This window comes from Mesoplodon bidens, assembly GCF_964165515.1.
Source record: "Mesoplodon bidens genome assembly, chromosome: 3".
NCBI classification, from domain to species: domain Eukaryota; kingdom Metazoa; phylum Chordata; class Mammalia; order Artiodactyla; family Ziphiidae; genus Mesoplodon; species Mesoplodon bidens.
The window spans coordinates 41893323-41917519 of NC_138178.1; the positions used below are offsets into that span (position 1 = coordinate 41893323).

The window sequence follows — 24197 nt, forward strand, 5'->3', positions numbered from 1 at the left end:
CGATAGTAAAAACAATGAGAGTTTATTAGTACAGGAAGGATATATGACAACATTTTGGGGGTATGGGCCTGAACCTTACTTAGAGAACCTTACTATACAGCATGTGGTGTAATGTGGTAGCATGGAGAATGTAAAATTCTTAGGAAGAATTCAATTCCAGGAATAAGAGCATTGAAACTTCTATGATTTACTCTATCAAAGTAACTCTTTTGTCAGACATATTTCTTAAGTTTGTGGTGGGTTGCCTGGTATGATGACAGGTAGTGAATACTCTCATATACATCGGGCCAATGTTAGTAGTAAAAAAAAAACTTTTTATAACAGATGTAGACGTTGATCATATCAAAATTGTGGGTAGGATGCTCGAATTCATAGAAAGGAGATTGTTAGATGTGTTTTAATGATGATTTGGGCTGTATATAATTCTGGCACCTAGGGATTGTCGAATGCTCCTCAAAATAGATTGTTGTGGAAATGTTTATAATAAGGAAATTGACAAATTCTCTAGGAAGGACAGGGTGAGTGGGCCTGCTACATTTTCTACACTGAAGACAATTACAGGTTTTGATTCTACTTCTGTTAAATCAAGTGGGGCTTCATTGGATTTCTGCTACTGTGGAGACAATCAAATTCTGGGTAGCGGTCAGGAGAAAATTAGTCATAGGTGTTCTCGTGTGATTACTGTTGAAAGTGTAAATGATCCATTTATCTGTAAGACTGAGAATAGAATAACTGGTACATTACTTCATATGAGATTGTATGTTCTACTGTCCCTAGGGCTCCAGTGAGTGAGTATTTTGAATCTGAAGATCATCCAGATCAGAGGATAGCTAATATAAATAGTATGCCTACATGTATATGAATTAGTGCCTAAGATATGGGAAGAGGAATTCATGTTGTGAGAGCCAGGGTTAAGCCTAGCATTGGGGCAATAATATATAAATTGATGAAGTTGATGGACATAGTAGTTCTTTAATAAGTAATTTGAATGCCTCAGCAATGGTTTGTAATCATCCATGGGGGCTGATGATTGTTGGCGCTTTCTGGATTTGTATATAGCCTAGGATTTTCCATTTAGTTAATATGAGGAATGCTATGGTGAATTAAATTGGGTCATTTGTGAAAGAATGTTGATTATAAACATATTCTTAGGAAGAGGACTTGAACCAGTGCACATAAAGGTTTCAGTTTTACATAATTACTGGCTCTGCCACCGTAACGAAACCTGTTCTACAGTAGGGTATGTATAAATTAATTGAATGTAGATTATATCATCATTTAGTTTGAAGACATTTTGTAAAGTAAGCCGTATTGCTCTTGTCCTTTCATACTGGGAGAAATCTGCAATAGCAGAAACCAAGCAAGATGACTCCAGTCTGAACTCAGATCACGTGAGACTTTAATCATTGAACAAACAGACAGTTAATAGCAGTTATACTATTGAAATGTCCTGATCCAGCATCAAGATCATAAACCATATTGCCAATATGAACTCTAGGATACAATGACACTGTTATCCCTAGTAAAACTTGTTCCGTTTATCAGTGTTTTAGAAGAACAGGTGATAAACCATTTTGACTAACTGGTCTAAATTTTAATCACTCAGAGGTGGTGTGATTCTCCAAAAAATAAGTGGCGCATGGACTCAAGGCACACCGGCTTCAGTAGTTGTGGCGTGCAGGCTCAGTAGTTGTAGCCCCCTGGCTTAGTTGCTCCGTGGCACGTGGGATCTTCCCAGACTGGGGATCAAACCCGTGTCCCCTGCATTGGCAGGCGAATTGTTAACCACTGCATCACAAGGGAAGTCCTAGAATTGCAGTCTCCCTTTTAGCATATCTTAAGCCCAAAGAATCCATGGAAAATTGTTACAGAAAATAAGACAATAAAATATTGTAAGGACTATAACAGAAGCATATAGTACACAGTTCATATAGACACATCCCAAGCAGTTACAAAGTATATTAAAAGGGAGGCTGCAATTATATTTTATTTTATTTTTTTATTATTTTTTAAACATCTTTATTGGAGTAAAATTGCTTTACAATGATTTGTTAGTTTCTGCTTTATAACAAAGTGAATCAGTTATACATATGCATATGTTCCCAGATTTCTTCCCTCTTGCATCTCCCTCCCTCCCACTCTCCCTATCCCACCCCTCTAGGTGGTCACAAAGCACCGAGCTGCTCTCCGTGTGCTATGTGGCTGAGGGAGGCTGCAATATTAAAAGAATAAGATAAATTATACCCACAAACTCCCAATATTTCCTGAAACATTGCAATCTGAAACCCTATTGTAGGAAGCCGAAGATTCCAGGAGACATTCTACAAATGAAGGACTCTAAACCCTGTGGTTGGATAAGGAATTCTGGAAGGAAGGTATCCTCACCCAAGGAGAGCAGGTTCCTATACTTCTCTAACATCACATCCCTGTACAATTCCCACTGATATTAGTCCAGGCATTCTAACTCCTCTTGAGAGAAATCTATGGCCATATCCTGGAATGTCAGCAGTCCCTGAAATTAAAAGTGCACATACCGTGTGGCCACGGGAAGAGTTCATAATGTGACCCAAGAAGAAAACAGCAAGTTAAGAGAACTGGTTTTAATTTAGAAGAGTGTCTTCAATTATCCACTAATATGTATATATATATATATATATATATATATATATATTTTAATAAAGTAAGTTTCTCTATCTTATTTCTAACTACAAGAAAAGAGTTTGGCATGTGATCCACAAAACCAGTATAGAGACTATACTTATGTGGAAAAAAAATGATAAAACGATGGTTTCAACACAGGCATATGCATTTTTGAGTGTTTTATTTATATCAAACTGCATAAAATGTGTGTATATCTCAGACAGAAAAGACATGTCGAGGTAGAAATGAGCCTTTCAAGTATTCATGGGTACAAAAGTACACTGGGGAGATTGTAAAAGTTCAGATGGTGATTCAGTAGGTCTGGTGGGCCTGAGTTCTATTTTTTTTTTTTTTTTTTTTTTTTGCTTTACGCAGGCCCCTCACTGTTGTGGCCTCTCCCGTTGCGGAGCACAGGCTCCGGACGCACAGGCTCAGCGGCCATGGCTCACGGGCCCAGCCGCTCCGCGGCATGTGGGATCCTCCCGGATCGGGGCACGAACCCGTGTCCCCTGCATCGGCAGGCGGACTCTCAACCACTGCGCCACCAGGGAAGCCCCTGAGTTCTATTTTTTTAACAAGCTCATTTTTAACTAGTGATGCCACAGTCTCTGATTCATTCACTACAATTGGAACTAGCGGGGACATAAGGACAGGTGAAAATTCATAGATAACTCTGAACTTAAAGTGTTTTATGGATTTTACACGTTTAATAGAATAGGAAGCACAGCAGCAACCATCATTTGTGAATATTTACTGTAGAGCGCGTTTCTTTCTAACATTTTTGTGTAGGATTCCAGGAAAACTGCCTGGGCTGTGGTGAGAGTGGGCGGGGCCCCCAGGTGGGGCCGCCCCTCCAGGACCCCCGACGGGGACCTGCGCTCCTGGCCGCTCCCTCCCCAGGCTCCCCCCTCACTCCCAGAAGGCCTCGGGGCAGAGCGGTCCCACCCCCTACGCCCAGAGCGGAGCCGGAGTTTCCACAGTGCTGGAACTCCCGGCTCGGGGTCTCTTCCCTCCGCGGTCACGGAAGTGCCCCGGAGCCCGAGGGGAGGGCGGCCTCACTGAGGCTGCCGGCTGTTGAGGGCCCCTGGCGGCCGAAGCCGCGACAGTCGTGGGGACGGCGGGCCGGGTAAGTGGGCGCCGACCCTCCGCCTGGTACGGTGCTTGGGGCGCAGGGCAAGACCAGCTTCTGAGGGGCAGGGGTTCGCTGCCACCCGCCGCTGCTGTGCAGAGAGGGCTGCCCCCAGCGTCTGGTCCCGGGGAATTTCGGTCCCTCCTCTCGTCCCTGCCCTCGGCCTGGCTCGTGGGGCCTGGTGGGGGGGGCGTGGGGAGGGGATCTGCCTGAGCGCCCTGAGGGGAAGCGGGGCAAGCGAGGCGCAGGGTCCGGCTGCAGCGTCAGCGCCCCTCCTCCCGGCTATGGGGAAAGCGGCTAAAAACTCCTCCCGAGGCTCGCAGGCCCCTTATTCAGCTGAGTCCCTCTGCGCTCCTGCCTCCCTGAGCTAAAGTACAGGGGGGAGGGGACAGGGCAGGGGACTGGCGCAGGTAATGGGGACCATCAACAGGTGATTGTTAACTAAGGAAAACCAGCTCTCCCAACGTGAGGAATGGAGCGCTATTCTTTCTATGGGAAGGTGCCAGAGTCTGGGCTCACTGAATTCCTTCTTTTATGCACCTCAGCCCTCTGGGGCCTGCAGATTCTGTATTTGCATATCCTGTGTTCCTCAGGGCCCGCCCCTCACACTGGAGGGCTGCAAGGACTGATGACTGTGACATCCTTTGTTTTCTGAGATGGCAAGAAATATTCCATTTCTCACAGGCTTGAGGGGCAGACAGTGAAAAGTGTAGGAGAATCTCACTCGGCATGTACTGTGGTTTACATATAGATAATATTTATACTTAACTGTGGTAAAGAGAGGTTTTCCAGTCCAATCAACTGGTACTACTGCCCTCTATGTATTAATTTCATCAATATTATATGATAAATGCCTATAGAATTGACTTAATCCATGAAATAGGATTATGATTTTTAAAAGAAACATAATAGAAATATAACAAGGAATCCTTTACCACTAAAGCCTGGGTCTGGATCAACCTAAATAAATGTTGCATTGTTAAAAAATTGAAAGATGTGTTAAATAGAAATATTAACATAATGACAAATAATAAGGACAGCAGAATGTTGAAATGTTCTATCTTTATCATGAAAGTGGCAGAAAATCATGTATTAGTAGGCACTGGAGGCAGAAGATGCCTGATTTTATATCTTTGTCATATTTGTACAGTTGTTTCAACAAGTAACTTAAAGACAAAATGGAAAAACAAGTAGGTTTGTGCCTGAGACCATGTTGATGTGAAACCAGGGATGGCCACCTTGTGCCAGGTGAGTTAAGTTTTTCTGGCCAGGTAGACCGCAGGGCTCCTGAGAAGCCAGGGCTGGAATTCTTCTGCTGGGTGCCTCTTAGGTTCTGTGACTTGACTGATTGTGAGTCATGTTGGGGGAAAGACTGATCACAGGAAAAGGGTGGGAATAGTGTGATTTGGGGAGCAGCTAACAACATTCATCACGGCTCACAACCTGAATGAATTTTAAAGAAACAGGAAAACAAATGCTTCTTATGGAATCAGAGAATGTGAGGGCTGGACAATCCCACAAAATGAGGAACACCTGTCCAATTTTCCAGATTAGAAAACAGAGGCCCAGCAAGGTGAAATCCCTCACCCAAGTTGCACCTGTCTCTCCTCCCCACTACATGGTTCATGAAAGCAGGACTCTTCCTGTCGTGATCACTGCTGAACCCCCAAAAGGGCCAGGCATCTAGCAGCTGCTCCAAAAATTTTGGTTGACTGTAGGAACAATGCTATTTCTTTCTCACTCTCATTCAGGATTGTGCCAAAAACTCCCCAGTTGCAATGTAATTCGATAAATGTAAATATTAACTGAGTTTTGTTATGATGAGGACTTAGGCTTTGAAGGTAACAGACTTGGTTCAGATCCTGGTTCTGCCACTCAATAGCTGTTTGGCTTTGGGAAAATTACTAAACCTCTCTGAGCTTATTTCCTCCTTTGTATAGTGGGGATAAATGTATCTGAGCCAGCAGAGCACCTGCATGAGAAATGTGCACTAAATATGGGTCTTTGTCACTCTCCCATGCCATCTCTCTGTTCTTTCCAGAGAAGTTGTACAGAAGGATATAGTAGGTTTTTTTAAAATTAATTAATTAATTAATTAATTAATTAATTTTGGGCTGTGTTGGGTCTTCATTGCTATGCACGGGCTTTCTCTAGTTGCGCCGAGTGGGGGCTAGTCTTTTTTGCTGTGTGCGGGCTTCCCATTGCGGTGGCTTCTCTTGCTGCACTTGTTGTGGAGCACCGGCTCTAGGTGCGCGGGCTTCAGTAGTTGTGGCCTGCAGGCTCAGTAGTTGCGGCGCATGGGCATAGCTGCTCCGCGGCATGTGGGATCTTCCCTGACCAGGACTTGAAGCCATGTCCCCTGCGTTGGCAGGCAGATTCTTAACCACTGCGCCACCAGGGAAGTCCGATATAGTACCTTTTAAAGAGGGGGTTTAATTTATTTGATAGTGTACATTTTTCTTGTAGAAAAGATTATTCCACTATAGAAACATTAACTCGCAATACCACTACAAATGCAGTATTCTATGGGTTAGATATTATCAGTCACACTTTTTAAGTAACTGGGCAAATGCCAAAGCACTAGCAACAGGGGAGTAAGAAGACTCAAATCTGGGGTGCCCCCACCCCAATTTCAAGAGCAGTGTGTGTTTTTCAACTCCATATTTCATCTGGTCTTTGTTTCTCATCCATCCTCTGTGTCTGCCTTTCTCAAAAGGCTCAGATCCTCCACTTTCACATCCTCCCGGCTGGCTGTGCCCCAGCTCCCGTCCTGGAACCTCTGCATGCATGGGTGTGCCTGCTCTCCCTGTGCATCACCAGCTTTGCCAGGGAACTGCTGTATCGTGCACTGCTTGCTGTACCCCAGAGTACCTAGATCCTTCTGGTACATGAAGTACACTCTCATCACCATGAGTGCACGCCCATCCCCTTACCTTATATCCTGCCTCTAAGCCAGGCTTGGGGGTGACTGCAGTGTGCATTCAGGTATGTGAGGGGCTGGGATCAAAGTGAAGTTCCCAGCTTTTGAAGTTGCAGGCTTCAGGGGCACACAGTGATTTAAAGTCGGGTCACCTGACTTAAAGCGGGGGCTGATTGATTTAAAGCCAGGGCAGCTGCATCCCTCAGCTGCAGGACGAGACCAACTTTGGCGGTGCACGGGTTCGCTCCAAGCCAGCACTGCTGTTCAGGACTGCCCTGAACAGGGGACTTGGTCCATTGTCCTGCCACTGCCCTCAGTGGGGGGCCACCTGCTCTTCTGGAGGAGAATCAGGGAGGGGGAATTGCAGAGACCCAGCTGGAGTTGAGGCACCCCTTGTCTGATGGCAGGGAAGGGGGGCGGGGCTGTGTGGTGCCCTGGGACTGGACTCACCAGGTCGACTCAGCCTCTTAGCCTCCTCACCTCCCCCCACACACCCCATAAGAGTCTCCAATAATATGTAATTGTGCCTTAGGTTCTCGGTGTTCAAACTCATACCCAGGCTCCCAGGTCCCTTGATTCATCCAATTCCTCTGTGCTCTTTCTTCTATTAGATACAGTCCCAGAGGGAGGGGCTGGGGGATGGGACTAGAGGGACCCCGGCAGCACTGGGCTCAGCTGACTAAAGAGGTCCGGGGCCTGCGCTCTCACATATGTGCGAGGACCCTTAAGGCGGAATCGAGGGGGCCAGTTAGAGGCAGTCCTTGCTGCCTCAAGTGAGTATGGATCACCGTCGGGTGGGGAGCACGCTGAGCCTTGAGAAGTACTGTTAGGAGGATGTGTTCCTCCCTGCGCTTCAAGGACGTGAGTGGCTTCAGGGCTCCAGTTCCCCTCCAGGCCTCCAGGTCCGACTGCACCCCAGCGGCCTTGCAGACCTGGCTTGCTGTCCCAGACCTTGTCAGGCTCCAGGAAGGATCCAGACTGCAGAGATGGTGCCTGAGCGCTCCAGCTTAAGAAGTGCTGTCCCTGGGGACCCAACAGTGGAGGGAGGAAGGGTGAAGGGAGTAGGGGGGTGGGGTAGGGAGGGGTGGCTGCCCTGGGAGACGTTGAGAGAGAAATATCGCCCCCCACACCCCCTGCCCCCTGCAACTGACCCATTGATGCCATAGGATCTCAGGGCCGTTTAGTCAGAGATGCCTCTGTTTCTTTACTCCTGTGTTCAGAACTATGCAAAACCAACTCTTCATCTTCTTGCTGCCTTGCCAGGACTTTTAAAGCACTGTTCTTTTGAAGCACTCATTCCCTAAACTGCAGTTTGGAGCTGTCCCAGCTATTTAAAAGTGTTTTCCTTAAACTGAGACTAAATCCTTCTCTTTTGGAAAGATGACCTTCACTTCAGAGGAGATCGTCTTTTCTGCCCATTCCTTCCTTCTCCTTCCCTCCTAAGAACCCCTGTGCACAAAGAGCTTGGTGATTTATTTTTTGCTTGATGTCAAAAAGAAACCTTCCCCACACACCCCAAAAAGCTTTCCTGGAACATAGGTGTTTCCAAACCATGACAGTGTTTTGCAGTTAGTATACCCTGGGTAGACTGCCTAGCAATCACTCCAAGAGCCAGAGGTGAGCAACACCTTTACTTCTTTGATTGGCTGCCCTTCAAGTTTAGGAAGGTCCCATTCTTATGTCCCAGCAGATAAGACAAGAGCCCTTGATGGCTGTGGCTGTGATTAGATAACTTCTGATGGTTTTATTTCCCTTACTGAGCTGCTGCTTCTAGGTTAAATTCATCTTATTACCTCTCCTTTTTTTTTTGTGGTAAGCGGGCCTCTCACTGTTACGGTCTCTCCCGTTGCAGAGCACAGGCTCTGGACACACAGGCTCAGCGGCCGTGGCTCACGGGCCCAGCCGCTCCGTGGCACGTGGGATCTTCCCGGACCAGGGCATGAACCCGTGTCACCCGCATTGCAGACGGACTCTCAACCACTGTGCCACCAGGGAAGCCCCACCTGTCCATTTTTAAAGAAAGACTGACAAAGTCTGTAGTAGGTCAGGCGTCTGAGCTCAGGGTTGGTCAAAGGTACTCACAGGGAGGAAGGTGGATAAAAGTAGGTGGGTAAAACAGGAGGGTTGGCAAGTACAGCCAGGACAACCGTGTTCACTGTGCGTACTAATAAAGGCCAGAATCTCCTCATTTATCGCTTGTGGGAAGTTCTGATGGTTTCACAGGATCAAACTCAAATCATATTCAAACTAGGGGGCTTCCCAGAGGGCGCTGAAGCACCGGCAGAGCCCACCTGCACTCCCACTTTGGCACTCCAGGATCAGAGTTGGGTTTGGAGATGGGGTTGCTGTAACCCCAAGGAGGTGAGCAGAGAGGAGGAGTTGATTACCGGTCTCCTCTGACTCTCTGGCCCAAATTGCCTGGCTTCACAGGGGGGACAGAGTTTTGCTTTCAGCAACTGATGGGGCACTTCCAGGCTGGTGGGGTTGCCCAGTGGCCCGACAGCCTGACAGGCTGACTGCGGTGTGACTGCCCTTTGTTTCTCCAGAATCTGTACATCAGGAGGTGCATGGTTGCGGGAGCCCATTCACCGCCCCCCCGCAAGGGGGATGGCACCTTCCCTGGCTGTACCCTATGATCACCAGGTACTTGAAATGAATGCAAGTTTTTTGACTTCAAGGAAGAGCTCACATAACCCCTTCTGCCTCATAATGTGTGGGATTTACTGTAATGGAAGGACATTATAAAGAACAGGTAGAAAACTCACCTGTTGGTCTCCATGTAGGAGTTTATTTTGCGTGAATCCCTCCTACATGAGTAGATAGCAGAGGTTTATTTTTATTCCCGTGTGTGTACTTGTGGCACAGGACGTAGGTATGGTGATTTGAAGCCCTCAAAGAAATATTCTCAGAATTCTCAAGACTTCTCTTGATTGGAACCGAAAGAGACCTGGAAAAGGAGGAAAAGAAAAGGAGGAGGGAGAACGAATGACTGTTCCTCAGTAAATTCACCTTCCTGGTTGATTGTTCTGTCTTCTCATTTCTTTTAACTTCTATGTTTGTCTAATAGAATAATGTAGAAAGGCTGATTTTTATGCTTTAAAAGATTTTACATCACAAAGAAACTAGAAGTGGCTAACAGAACTTATTCAAATCAATGTTACATAGAGACTTTGATATTAAATTTGTATACTAAAATGGGTTAATCCAAATTTTCTCTTTCTTTTTTGAGTGAATATTTGTAACATATTTTTGTAGATAATAATTTATCCTAGATATACAAAATTGTGAGAATGGGTACCATTTTTCACCACTTAAATGAATAGATCGTATACTTTAAATGTCAATGTTGTGTCTTACATGTTGTTTTTTTTTTTTTTTTTGCTGTACGCGGGCCTCTCACTGCTGTGGCCTCTCCCGTTGCGGAGCACAGGCTCCGGACACACAGGCTCCGCGGCCATGGCTCGCGGGCCCAGCCGCTCCGCGGCATGTGGGATCTTCCGGGATAGGAGCATGAACCCGTGTCCCCTGCATCGGCAGGCGGACTCTCAACCACTGCGCCACCAGGGAAGCCCACATGTTGTTTTTTAATTCCTTGATTTCCAAAACTTGTGTTTATTTAATTGATTTCTATCTAATAATCAGTGTCTCCCCTTTATTGTTTCTTACTTTATATTTTATTGATCTATAGTTAATTTACATTATTATATTAGTTTCAGAGGTACACATAGTGATTCATAAATGTTTAGGTTGTTCTCCATTTATACTTATTATAAAAGAGTGGCTCTATTCCCCATGCTATACAGTACGTCACTGTAGATTATTGATTTTATACAAAGTGGATTCTTCCTCAGAATCTCCTACCACTATTTTGCTCCTCCACCCTGTCTCTCCCTGCTGGTAACCACCAGTCTGTTCTTTAATCTGTGAGTCTGTTTTTTGTTGTTGTTGTTGTTGTATTCAGTTGTTTAGATGCCACGTGTAAGTGATAACCTACCAGGCTTGTTTTCTCTGCGGCTTATTTTACTAAGCACAATACCCTCCAAGTCCATCCATGTTCTTGCAAATGTCAAAATTTCATTTTTTGCTGAAGTCACCATAAAAAATCATTTTTATCCCCTAACCTATTGATGAACACTTAGTTTGACTCTACATCTTGGCTATGGCAAATAACACTGTTATGAACATTGGTGTGCAGTTATGTTTTTGAAATAGTGTTTTTGTTTTCTTCTAATATACCCAAGAGTGAAATTGCTGGATATTATGGTAGTTCTATTTTTAGTTTTTTTGTGGAACTTCCATTCTGCTTTCCACAGTAGCTGCACTACTTCACATTCACATCAAGAGTGTACAAGAGTTTCCCTTTCTCCACATCCTCACTAACCTTTGTTATTTGTGACCTTTTTGATGACAACCATTCTGACAAGACTGAGGTGATATATCTCATTGTTTTGATTTGCATTTTATTGCCAATTAGCTATGTTTAGCATCTTTGTGAGCTCTGGCTGTCTATCTGTATTTTTTCCTTGGAAAAATATCTATTTAGGTCTTCTCATTTTTTTAAAAAAGATTTTGGGTGTTGTTCTGATATTGAGGTGTATGTGCTGTTTCTGTAGTTTAGATATGAACCCTTGCTTGGTCATCTTTTTGGTGTTAACCTCTTATCATGGGCAAATATTGTCTCTCCTTCAGCAGGTTGTCTTTGGTTTCCTTTGCTGTGCAAAATCTTTTAAGTTTAGTGAAGTCCTATTTGTTTATTTTTGCTTTTGTTTCATTTGCCTTAGGAGACTGAACCTAAAACTGTTGCTATCATTTATGTTGAAGAATGTTCTGTATTTTCCTCTGGGGATTTTATGGTCCTACATTTAGGTCTTTATTCAGTTTTGCGTTTATTTTATATATGGTGTGCTAAAATACTCTAGTTTTATTCTTTTCCATGTAGCTGACCAGTTTTCCCAGTACCACTTAATGAAGAGACAGTTTTTTCTCCCTATTGCCTGCTTTTTCATAAATCAATTAAATATAAGTGTGTGGGCTTATTTCTGGCATCTCTATCCTGTTGCAGTGATCTTTTTGTCTGTTTTTGCTCCGGTACGATTCTCTTTGATTTCTGTCGCTTTGAAGTATAATCTGAAGTCAAGGTGCATGATGCCTCCAGCTCTGTTCTTTCTCAAGATTGTTTGGCTATTTGGGGTCTTTGTGTTTCTATACAAATTTTAAAATTACTTTTTCAAGTTCTGTGAAAATGCTTTGGTATTCTGATAGGGATTGCATTAAATCTGTAGATTGTCTTTGGTAGTATGGTTATTTTAACAGTATTAATTCTTCCAGTCCATGCACCTGCTATATTTTCCCATCTTTTTCTGTTGCCTTCAATTTCTTTCACCAGTGGCTGATAGATTTCTGAGTACATGTCTTTTTCCTGCTTAGGTGTGTTTGTTCCTAGGTATCTTATTCTTTTTGGTGTGATTGCATATGGTATTGTTTTCTTCATTTTTTTCTTTCTGACAGCTTTGAGTTTTGTTTTTTCTTCTTTTTCTAATTCCTTCAGGTGTAATGTTAGGTTGTTTATTTGATATTTTTCTTGTTTCCTAAGAATAAGCTTGTATCACTATAACTTCCCCCTGTGAACTGTGTTGGCTGTGTCCCATAGATTTTGGATCACTGTGTGTTCATTTTCATTTGTCTTGGGTATTTTTAGAATCCCTCTTTAATTTCTTCACTGTTCCTTTCTTCTCCTTTCATTCCCTTCATCTGTGATGTGAGGACTATCTTTAATATTATGTTTGGATTTCTTTCAGTTTTGTGTGTGTGTGTGTGTGTGTGTGTGTGATTATTTAAGTTGCTGAGCTCTTAATTTCACATGGACACTAACAACCCTGCATTGTTACTCTGCTCCCCCACAGTTACTGAATTTGACCTTATATTTTACATCTACTTGTTTTGTGTGTCCCTTAACTTCTTATTGTGAATATAGTTGATTTTATTACTGTTTTCTTTCATCCTTCCTATTAGCTGTGTGCATGGTTGATTTACTGCCTTTGTTGAATATTTGCCTTATTCAATGAGGTTTTTCCTTTAGTAAGTTTCCTTTCCTAATTTTTATGTTTCAGTCGTGGCATTTTCTTTTTCACTGAGAAAAGCCCCTTTAAGATTTCTCATAAAGCTGGTTTGGCGATGCTGAGCTCTTAGTTTTGCTTCTTTGTAAAACTTTAGATCTCACCATCAAATCTGAAGGAGAGCCTTGCTGGGTAGAGTATTTTTGGTTATAGGCTTTTCCCTTTCATGACTTTAAATATACCATGCCACTCCCTTCTGGCATGCAGAGGTTATCCTGAAAATTCAGCTGATAACTTTATGCAAGTTCCCATGTTTGTAACTTGTTGCTTTTCCTTTGCTCCTTTTAATAGTGTCTTTTTATCTTTATTTTTTTGCCATTTTAATTACAATGAGTCTTGGTGTGGTCCTCTTTGGGTTGATCCTGTTTTGGCCTTACTGTGTTTACTGGACTTGGATGTCTGTTTTCTTTCCCAGGTTATGGAAGTGTTCAGCTCTTATGTCTTCAGGTATGTTCTACACTGCTTTCTCTTTCCTTTTTGCTTCTGGGGCCAGTATAATGCAAATATTAGTACACTTGATGTTGTTTCACAAGTCTGTTCAACTTTCCTCATTTCACTTTAATCTATTGTTTTACCGTTCATCTTCAGTGATTGCCGGTACTTTGTCCTTCAGTTTTCTGATTCATTCCTCTGTATCATTTAGTCTACAGTAGTTTCCTTTTAGTGTGTTTTTCATTTCAGTTATTGTATTTCTCATCTCTGTTTTGTTGTTCTTTAATGGTCTAACTCTTTTTTAAAAAAATTCTAACTTCTTGCTCTGGTTGTCCATTCTTCTCCTGAGTTCTTTGATCATCTTTATAGTTATTACCTTGAACTCTTTGTTGAGGAGATTGGCTATCTCCACTTCACTTAGATCTTCTTCTGAGTTCTTATCTTGTTCCTTCATTTGGATCGTGTTTCTGTGTCACCTCATTTTTCTTAACTTGCTGTTTTTATTGTTATGTATGTAGTAGGTTCATTACATTTCCTGACCTTGGAGAAGTGACCTTTTGTAGGAGAGGTCCTATGTGTGCCAGCAGCCCACTGTCCCCTGGTCACTAGAACTCTATGTTCTAGGTGTACCCCCTATGTGGGCTGCTTGGGCTCTTCTGTTGTGGTGGGCTGACTACTGTGGGTGGTCTGGTAGGCTTGGCTGCCCCCAGAGTGCTTGTTTGCCAGACTCTGCCTTGTATGGAGGCTGTCTGTGCTGCTTGGTGAGGCTAAATCATAAGGCAGCTGGCTGAACAACTGTGGGGGACACCAAATCTAGTGCTGGTTCACTTATGGGTAGAACTGCAGTCCAGGTGATATCAGGGCTAGTGCCCAGTCACTGGTCCTGGGGCTATGCTGGCTACTGGTAGGAAGACACAGGTCCTGAGTTCTGGCTGCAGGACCCAGGAGTCGCAGAGTTGGTGTGGATCACTGTTTCTGACACAGCTATCTGCAGGGTCTGGGGTATCCCTAATCTTGTATTGGCATTGTGATGGGCATGGTCAAGACCCAGCTGAGCCCATGGGGCTGCTTCTGGCCTGCAAGTCAGTGTTCTGGTCACACACGCTGCTGGGCTGTGGTATTCCTGGAGCTGGTGTGTGCCTGTTGGTGTATGAGGCTGATCCCACTGCTAGAGCAGGTTTGCTGTTGGGTAAGTCCGAGCTCCATCCAGTCCCTGTGCAGTAATCACCTGCCAACGGTGAGGCTGATTCCAAGGCCAGAGCAGGCTCACTTGTCAGAGGGGCCAGGGACTCTGGGGCTGGTGCCTGTCCATTGAGGTGTGGAGTCTGGTCCTGGGGCTTTTGGTGGCTGAGCCCATGTCCAGGGTCAGCTGTGCATTGAGAGGGTCTGAAGGAAGCCTGTTTGCTGGTGGATGGGGCTATGCCCCTGCTCAGTTAGTTGTTTGGCCTGCAGCATCCTAGTACTTGTGTCTATAGTCTGATGGAAGTGGGTAGGCCAAGTCCTGAGGCTAAAACGATAAAGGGAGGAATCTGAAATCATGCTTGCTGGTACCAGTTGCCACGAGGTAGAAGGAGCTCCCCCAAATGGCTGCTGCCAGTGTCTATGACCCTGAGGCTGTGCTGTAGTTGCCTCTTGCCTCTCTGGGAGACTCTCCAAGATCAGGAGGTAGGTGTGACCCAGGATCCTTTCAAATGACTGCTTCTGTTCTGATTCTCGGGTCATGTGGGATTTTGTGAGCATCTTTTTTTTTTTCTTTTGCGGTACGCGGGCCTCTCACCGTTGTGGTCTCTCCCGTTGCGGAGCACAGGCTCCGGACGCGCAGGCTCAGCGGCCGTGGCTCACGGGCCCAGCCGCTCCACAGCATGTGGGATCCTCCCGGACCTGGGCACGAACCCATGTCCCCTGCATCGGCAGGTGGACTCTCAGCCACTGCGCCACCCGGGAAGCCCTGTGAGCATCTTTTAAGTGTGGAATCTCTATTTCCCACAACCCTCTGGCTCTCTGGAAAATAAGCACTACTGGTCTTCAAAGCCCTACTTTCTAGGAACTCTTCTTTCTAGCACAGGATCCCTGGGCTTGGGAGCCTGATGTTCTGTTCATACCCCTTGCTACCTGGGAGCACCTCAGAAATTGTAATTATCCTCCCATTTGTGGGCCACCCACCTGGTGGTATGGGTCTGGACTCTATTGAGATTTTGCCCTTCCTTCTTGTCTTGCCGAGGTGCCTTCCCTTAGCTCTAAGACATCTTTTATGGTAGGTCTCGGCCTTTTTCATCAACTGCTGTTCTGTAAACAGTTGTGACTTTGGTGTGCCCATGAGAGGCATCAAGCTCTGGGTATTTGAATGCTACCATCTTGGACAATCTCTCCACTTCATTCTTAAATCATATTATTTAATTTTTCTTAGTATCTTATTTGATTAGTGACAGTTTGAAATCTATTATCACTCATGTTTACTTCTCCTGTTTTAAAAAATTGAATAGTGCATTCATTCATTTTGAAATGAAGGTAGTGACCTGTGAATTTCCATACCTCAAAAATCAAGGATAGGACAAAAGCCTTTTCTACCTGTGTTACCCTCAAACTCTGCACCCCACCCCAGCCTGGGGATTAACCTCTTGCACCCATGCTCACCTTCTGTTTTTGGACTGTTAACTGTCACTGCATCTGTATGTGTGTTGACAAAGTGAACTCTAGTCTTTCCAGTTTTTGTGTTTTGTTTTTTGGATTAGGGAACAGTCCTACTATGAATGTACATTTACTGGTATGCTGAAGTTCATATATAAACCTGTCAAGCACATTACCAGAATTGGAATTGCTTGTATATACACTTTGATAAATTTTAGAGAGAATAGTAGAAGAGAAGTAAATTGTATTTCAAATCCCACAGTATTCTCACACCATGAAAACCGTTCCACTTTTAATATATTTGTGTCTAGTTTATCTTTATGCCCATACTATATTTCCCAGAGATGAGTAAGTGCTATGTTTCTTGCTAGCACATTTACCGTATTGTTCAATGTCAGGCGTTTAGTGGTTTAACATGATCATATTTCCATGAACTTGCAAATACAAGATCTTGTCTCACACTGTCTTTTACTCCCTGCTGTTTTATATTACCCTCCTAATTCTCAGTCCTGGTCTTTCTTTATGTTCTTTATCAACCTGGATAGGTTATACTATTTTCTCTCTTATTCAAGACCAATAGAATAGAATAGAACACCCAGAAATAAACCCTGATATATGGCCAAATGATTTTTGACAAGTTGCCAAGACTTTTCAAAGTAGAAAGGATAGTATTTTCAACAAATGGTGTTGAGAGGTCTTGTTGTCAACATGCAAAAGAAGGAGATGGACCCTTACCTAACATCATATGCAAAAATTAATGAAAACGTATCTAGAAACTAAACATAAGACCTAATAAAATAAAAAGTCTTAGAAGAAGACACAGGACAAGAGCTTCATGACATTGGATTTGGCAGTGTTTTCCTCAATATGAAACAAAGGAACAAAAAAATAAACAATTTGCAGTACATAATTTTAAAAAATGTGTATCAAAGAAATGTAAACAGAATAAAATGGCAACCCACTAGATGGGAGAAAATATTTGAAAGCCATCTATCTGACAAGAGATTTCTATTCAGAATATACAGAGAACTCCTACAACTCAACAAAATGCAAACACCCTGGTTCAAAAATGGATAAAAGACTTGAAGAGATGGTTCTTCAAAAAGATGTAAAAATGACTAAGCACTTGAATAGATGCTCCGTGTCACTAAATGCATGTTTATATATTTGTGTGCATGCATACACACACAAGCACACACACACATACACAAGCAGAAAACAAGTATTGGTGAGGATGTGAGGGAGTTGGAAGCATTGTGCTCTGTCAGTGGGAACGTAGAATGATACAGCTGCTTTGCAAAAGAGTATGGCAATTTTTCAGATATTGAAAAATAGAATTACTACATGATCCAGGAATTGTACTATGAGGTATACCCAAAGGAATTGAAATCAGGGTCCTAAAGAAATATTTGTACTCCAGTGTTTAGAGCAGTAATAATCACAGTAGATAAAACATGAAAGCAACCTAAGTGTTCATCCACTAGTTCCTGGATAAGCAAAGTGTGGTATACCCATATAATACAATATTATTCAGTGTTAAGAAGGAAAAGATCTAGGAATATGCTACAACATGGATGAATCTTGAGGAAATTTAGCTACCAAAATGCCATTTTTGTGACTTTTAGTGAGTCATAACAATACAACTACTTATTTCAATTATATGGGGTACTTGGTATAGTCAAAACCATAGAAATTGGGAGGGTAATGATGCTTTTCAGGTGGTTATGGAACAAAAAGGAAAGTTATGTTTAAAGGATATAGAGTTACAGTTTTATTTTTTTTATTTTTTATTTTTTATTTTTTTAATTAGTTTCTGCTTTATAACAAAGTGAATCAGTCATACATATACATCTGTTCCCACATCCCTTCCCTCATGCATCTCCCTCCCTCCCACCCTCCCCATCCCACCCCTCCAGGCGGTCACAAAGCACCGAGCTGATCTCCCTGTGCTCTGCGGCTGCTTCCCACTATCTATCTACCTTACGTTTGGTAGTGTATATATGTCCATGCCTCTCTTTCGCTTTGTCACAGCTTACCCTTCCCCCTCCCCATATCCTCAAGTCCATTCTCAAGTAGGTCTGTGTCTTTATTCCCGTTTTGCCCCTAGGTTCTTCATGACATTTTTTTTTTTAAATTCCATATATATGTGTTAGCATACGGTATTTGTCAAAACGTAGAAAAGAATTAGAAAGATAAATGGTGATGTTCATCGCCCAATAATATGAATGTATTTAATATCACTGAATGGTGCAGTTTATAATAATTAACATGTTATACTTTATGTTATTTGATTTTACTAACATACAAAATTGGGAAAGAACGTAATATCAGGAAAGGGAGTGGCCCTAGGATAGAGCAGAGGGTAATCAGAAGGGTGAGACACTGCATATTTTGAAGAAGAGCTGAGAGTCTTCATTGGACAGAAGAGACTTTATAAAAAAGAAAAAAAATACTCTGAGGGTGTATTAAATAGATATCTGTGGGTGTACTGCTATCTCCCATGGGTTATCTTAAAGAGTCTTTAATAAAGTCTATAAGGCTTGCTGAGGCTTTTTAAAAAACTGGATTCCCTAGGAGATAATTAGAGGGTGGTACTTAAGTCTATGTCTAGGTTGACAGATTTTGCAGGGAAGATGAACCTGAGAACAGTGAAGGTCCTGAGAGTGTAAGTACATGGAAATTAGAAAAAAATAATAAAGGGAATTAGGAAAACTTTGGACTTCGAAGGTCATGTATTACTGAGTCAGACCTGAGGTTTCTAAGGAGTTATATACAAAGTTGCTCTTTGGATTACTTGTTGATAAAGATAAGTGGAAAAACTAGAGTTGTTTCCAAGTGTAGGTAAGGTATAATGAGAGGATGGAGGTGGAAAGTAGGGAGGCCCAGAGAAAAGTGGGAAGGTCGAATTGGGCCAAGATGGTGGTAATATCCAGCAGAACAGATGGTAGGGCAGACTGTGGATTCGTCTTTCTTATTTCGGCTCCCCACCTCATCCTTAATAATTCTTTGGGAATATTTCATTGCTCTGTGATGCAGGTACAGAATTCGAGCGAGGAGACTACACCCTCAGTGTCCAGCTGTCTGAGTCCTCAGTGTGCTTCAAATGATGGAGAACTATTGCTTCTTTATGAGAAGAGTTAGTACCTCGTAGCCCAGCTTAAGCTGGAGCTTATGCAATATTGATTCCATTTTATATATACTGTTGGCATGGAGGTTCCTCCTCCTCTTTTCTTGACCATTATGAAATGAATCTATATTTCTCAATATTTGGGTATATCAGATAAATACATTAAGTAAAGGAATCTTATATATTGCTCCCTGCAGAGTTTGCTCTTTCTTGTTTCTCTTTTACCTTTCCTAAATTAGCACAGGGAGAGACCTTGAAATGTTGTAATCAGGAGAGATTAGAGATTAGAACATCATATTTCTAGAGAGTTTGGTGGGACAGAGCAGGGGTCCCAGTGAGAATCAAAGCTTCTGTTTCTACTTGGAAGTGTACCTGTATAGAGTAGAGGGCTCCAGGAAATAGCCTAGAATATTGCAACGTCCCTGAGGGAGATCATTAAGAGAGGCAGAAGCTGGTACCAGGTCAGTGTACTAGGACATGTTTGTCAGTCATCTGATGTGAGATTCTCAGAGCCAATCCCATATGGGAGGGCTGACTGCAGAGTGATGAAGAACCTGTGAAAGCCTCTGACTGCATGTTAAAGATGAAGCTCTGAATTTGGGGAGAATTTTCTTACCTGACTGAATGTCACCCTTCTGTGGGGATGAGATTCTGTGCTTTTCCTCTCTTGATGACCACTGACAGAAAATCATTAGAGCATCATGTCTAGAAAGCATTCTTTATTTAATTTCTTAAAGAAGAAAACATAGAAAACATTTTTATCCACTTTCAAATTGAGGATCAAGGGGAATCACATCAGTGAAAATGTCAGAGTAGGGAGCTCTGGCTTGTGTCCATCGCCAGAAGCAGTGACATACGTGCTATATATAACCTGTCAGAATGATCTTATCAACACATGTAAGTTTTCTTTTTCACCCTGTAGATTTATCTTTCATTGAAACTTAACTTACTACAGGATGTGGAGAATAAACAGGGAAGTAGAAACTGTATTTCCTGATGAGAGAATCACTAAGTCACATGAACTGTTCTGAGCTATGTCTTACTCACCGTGACTGTAATTAAAACAAACAAACAAACAAAACACTTTTTTTTGTAAGTCAGTTCTGACATTTCCTAGTTAAAGACAAGGTAGCAGATACAGACTTAGATCTACCAGAATTGAGCAAAAATTTGATTCTACCTGTGTTGAATATATGAGCATGACCTGCTACAAATCTTCATTATACTTATTGCCACAACTGACAAATTCCCTTTTTCCACTCCTGATATGTTGCATGTAAGGAATGCATAGGTCACTAACCCCAACTGGTCATAGGTAAACTCTGCCACATGGATTACTGAATGTTTTCTTGCTGGAAGACCACACATTCTCGAGTATCATGCCTGCAGAGTATCTGGGCTCTTCTTTTTTCTGGATAAAGGTTAGATAATCACCTAATTTTATGAGAAATATATAAATTGTATTTGCATATTCTTCAAGTTTTTATTTATCCATTCTCTTTCAAGTCCTAAGTGCAAATACTAAAGTGATTTCCAAGAGGGTGGTAAATAAGACAGCTACATTTATGCTCCAAAATTAGCAATAAAGCATAATACAATTGTAAATGCATTAATGTGTGATTAATATGTAGATACTTATGTAAATGCAATTTTAGTAATGCTTTGTGGAGAGCTTCAGAATCTAGGTATTAAAAAAAAGAAGAAGGAGTTCTTGAAACTCTCAGGGAATTATAGAGAAGTCTTTGTGTCTATAAATATCAATCTGAAATAATGCATATTCTCAGAAATAAACTAGGCATAAAACTGTAGGAAAAAACTTCATGAAATGAAAGAGCATGTGATGGCCATACAAGAAATAGAATATTCTCAGAGAATAATGAACAGTGTGGAGTTCAGCAGAAGGGTAATACAGATTCAGAGAGTAAATCTTTGGAGAGCCTAATTATGAGTTCCTCATATTTCATCTTTGGAGAGACGGTAGTCATTTGAAATATGATGTTATAAGATGACGTTAACATACTTAAATACTTTCGTTTAGAAATGACCACTTAGAACCAGAATAAATGAAGGAGAACACAAAATTATGTTTTTGTTGATTTTTGAAGATCTCAGGTGAGTGCTGATAACTTAAAAATACATGATGTCTTTCACTGCAAAGTAAAGGAGCTCGTACAGTGGAGGATTCCTGGACTGAATGTCAATATTATGACATAGTGTGAGTGTGTTTTGTGTTTGGTAATTGCAATCATTGTTGCTTTTGTTGTGGTCATCCATTTACAATGTTTGGTGTCATTTGATTTTTCTCTTGTAAAAATAAAATACAGTCTCTGTGTGTGGAAAAAAAACATACATGATGTCTTGATAAAGTTGTATGGAATTTGAGATCTGGAAAAAAGCATTTCTTTTCTGTAATGCTAGGATGCTCATTGGACATTTTTGTAAGAAGGAGATTTCAGGATGCAAATCTGGTGTCTCTAAGGTGGGAAGTCAGTTCATGGCGGAACATTCTATTAAACTTGTGTGAAAACAGACATATTTCTTTGGAAGAAAGAGGTCACGAATCTCTTTTTACAGTTAGTGGTTTATAGTATACCGAATGAACAAAATGGCTATTTCTGAACTTTAGAAAAAAATAATATAGTTTTTCTGCATTTATATTATGAAGCTGATGTAGAATATCAAAAATTCTTTATTTTGAAAAACAATGTAATCAATTTGACATAATTCATATATATTGAACCTGTGGTACACACACACAATAAAACTTACATTCAAAAAATCTTTTTCACTTAAGAAATATTTTCTAGTGTAGTTGATTTACAATGTTGTGGGTTTTTTAAATACATGTTTATTGGAGTACAATTGCTTTATAACACTGTATTAGTTTCTGCTTTACAACAAAGTGAATCACCTATATGTATACATGTAACCCCATATCCTCCCTCTTGAGCCTCCCTCCCACACTCCCTATCCCACCCCTCTGGGGGACATAAAGCACCGAGCTGATCTCCCTGTGCTATGCCGCAGCTTACCACTAGCTCTTTTACCTTTGGTAGTGTATATATGTCAGTGCTGCTCTCTCACTACGTCCCTGTCTCCCCTTCCGCCCTGTGTCCTTAAGTCCGTTCTCTACATCTTGTCTTTATTCCTGCCCTGTCACTAGGTTTGTCAGTACCATTTTTCTAGATTCCATATATATGTGTTCACGTATGGTATTTGTTTTTCTCTTTCTGACTTACTTCACTCTGTATGACAGACTCTAGGTCCAACCACCTCACTACAAATAACTCAATTTTGTTCCTTTTTATGGCTGAGTAATACTCCATTGTATATATGGGCCACATCTTCTTTATATATTCATCTGTCGATGGACATTTAGGTTGCTTCTATGTCCTGGCTATTGTAAATAGTGCTACAGTGAACATTGTGGTACATGTATCTTTTTGAATTATGGCTTTCTCAAGGTATATGCCCAGTAGTCAGATTGCAGGGCCATATGGTAGTTCTATTTTTAGCTTTTAAGGAACCTCCATACTGTTCTCCATAGTGGCTGTATCAGTTTACATTCCCACCAACAGTGCAGGGGGGTTCCCTTTTCTCCGCACCCTCTGCAGCCTTTATACATTGTTGTATTAATTTCTGCTGTGCAGCAAAGTGATTCAGTTTTACATATATATATATTCTTTTCCATTATGGTTTATCACAGGATATTGAATATAGTTTCCTCTGCTATACAGTAGGTCTTTGTGGTTTGTCCATCCTATGTAGAATAGTTTGCTTCTGCTATTCCAAAACTCCAAATCTTTCCTTCTCTCTCTCCTTGGCAACCACAACTCTGTTTTCTATATCTGTGTGTTTGTTTCTGTTTCACTGACATGTTCATTTGTGTCCTGTTTTCGATTCCACATATAAGTGATATTATGTGGTATTTGTCTTTCTCTTTCTGACTTACTTCACTTAGTATCATTATCTCTAGGTCCATCCATGGTGCTGCAAATGGCATTATTTCATTCTTTTTTATGTCTGAGTAATATCTATTATATACGTATACCACACCTTTTTTATACATTCATTTTTCAATGAACATTTAGGTTGTTTCCATGTCTTGGCTAGTATAAATAGTGCTGCTATGAACATAGGGTTTTATGTATCTTTTTGAATTATAGTTTTGTCTAGATATATGTCCACAAGTGGGATTGCTAGATCATATGGCAACTCTCTTTATAGTTTTTTTGAGGAAACTCCATACTGTTTTCCATAGTGGCTGTACCAACTTACATGGCCACCAAAAGGTGGAATGGTTCCCTTTTCTCCATACCCCCTCCTGCATTTTTTAATTGTAGATTTTTTTAATGATGGCCATTCTGATCAGTGTGAAGTGATACCTCATTTTAAATTGGATTTGCATTTCTCTAATAATTAGTGATGATGAGCATCTTTTCATGTGCCTATTGGCTATCTGTATGTCTTCTTTGGAGAAATGTTTATTTAGGTCTTCTACCCATTTTTCCATTGAGTTATTTGTTATTTTGTTATTGAGTTGTATGAGTTGTTTGTATAGTGTGGAAATTAAGCCCTTGTCAGTTTCATCATTTGCTAATATTTTCTCCCAGTCCATACATTGTATTTTCATTTTGATTATGGTTTCCTTTGCTGTGCAACAGCTTATAAGTTTGGTTAGTTCCTGTTTCTGTTTTGCTTTTACAGTAAGTCCCCTACATATGAACAAGTTCTGTTCCAAGAGTGCGTTTGTAAGTCCAACAAAGTTAGCCTAGGTACCCAACTTACACAGTCAGCTATATGGTATTGTACCGTAATAGGTTTATAATACTTTCCACACAAACAATACATAAAAAACACACACAAAAACAAAGAAAACATTTTTAATCTTACAGTACAGTAACTCGAAAAAGTACGGTAATACAGTACAACAGCTGGGATACTCGGGCTGGCATTGAGGGAACAGGCGAGAAGAGTTCCTGATTGGAGGAGGGAGAGGAGGTGGGAGAAGGTAGAGGTGAAGGACTATCAGCAGTAGGAGACAGAGGGCAAGCTGTCATTTCACTCATACCTGACGTTGATGACACAAGTTCTGGTTCCTTGCTGGATTTAATTCTATCTACCCTCTTGAAAAAATGATCCATTGATGTCTGGGTAGTAGCTCTTTTTTTCTTATCATAGATGACAAGGTAGCACTGGATTGCA

At 41.7% G+C, this 24197-nt stretch overlaps 1 long non-coding RNA gene across 6 annotated transcripts in view; it reads left to right on the forward strand.

Moving 5' to 3' along the window:
- Positions 1 to 3606: 3606 nt before the first annotated feature.
- Positions 3607 to 24197, forward strand: part of LOC308613889 — a 113069-nt gene continuing 92478 nt past the window's right edge. For all 6 annotated transcript variants that reach the window (XR_014015333.1, XR_014015334.1, XR_014015335.1 and 3 more), the window contains exon 1: positions 3607 to 3766. This is a non-coding gene — a long non-coding RNA (uncharacterized lncRNA). The remainder of the gene's footprint in view (positions 3767 to 24197) is intronic.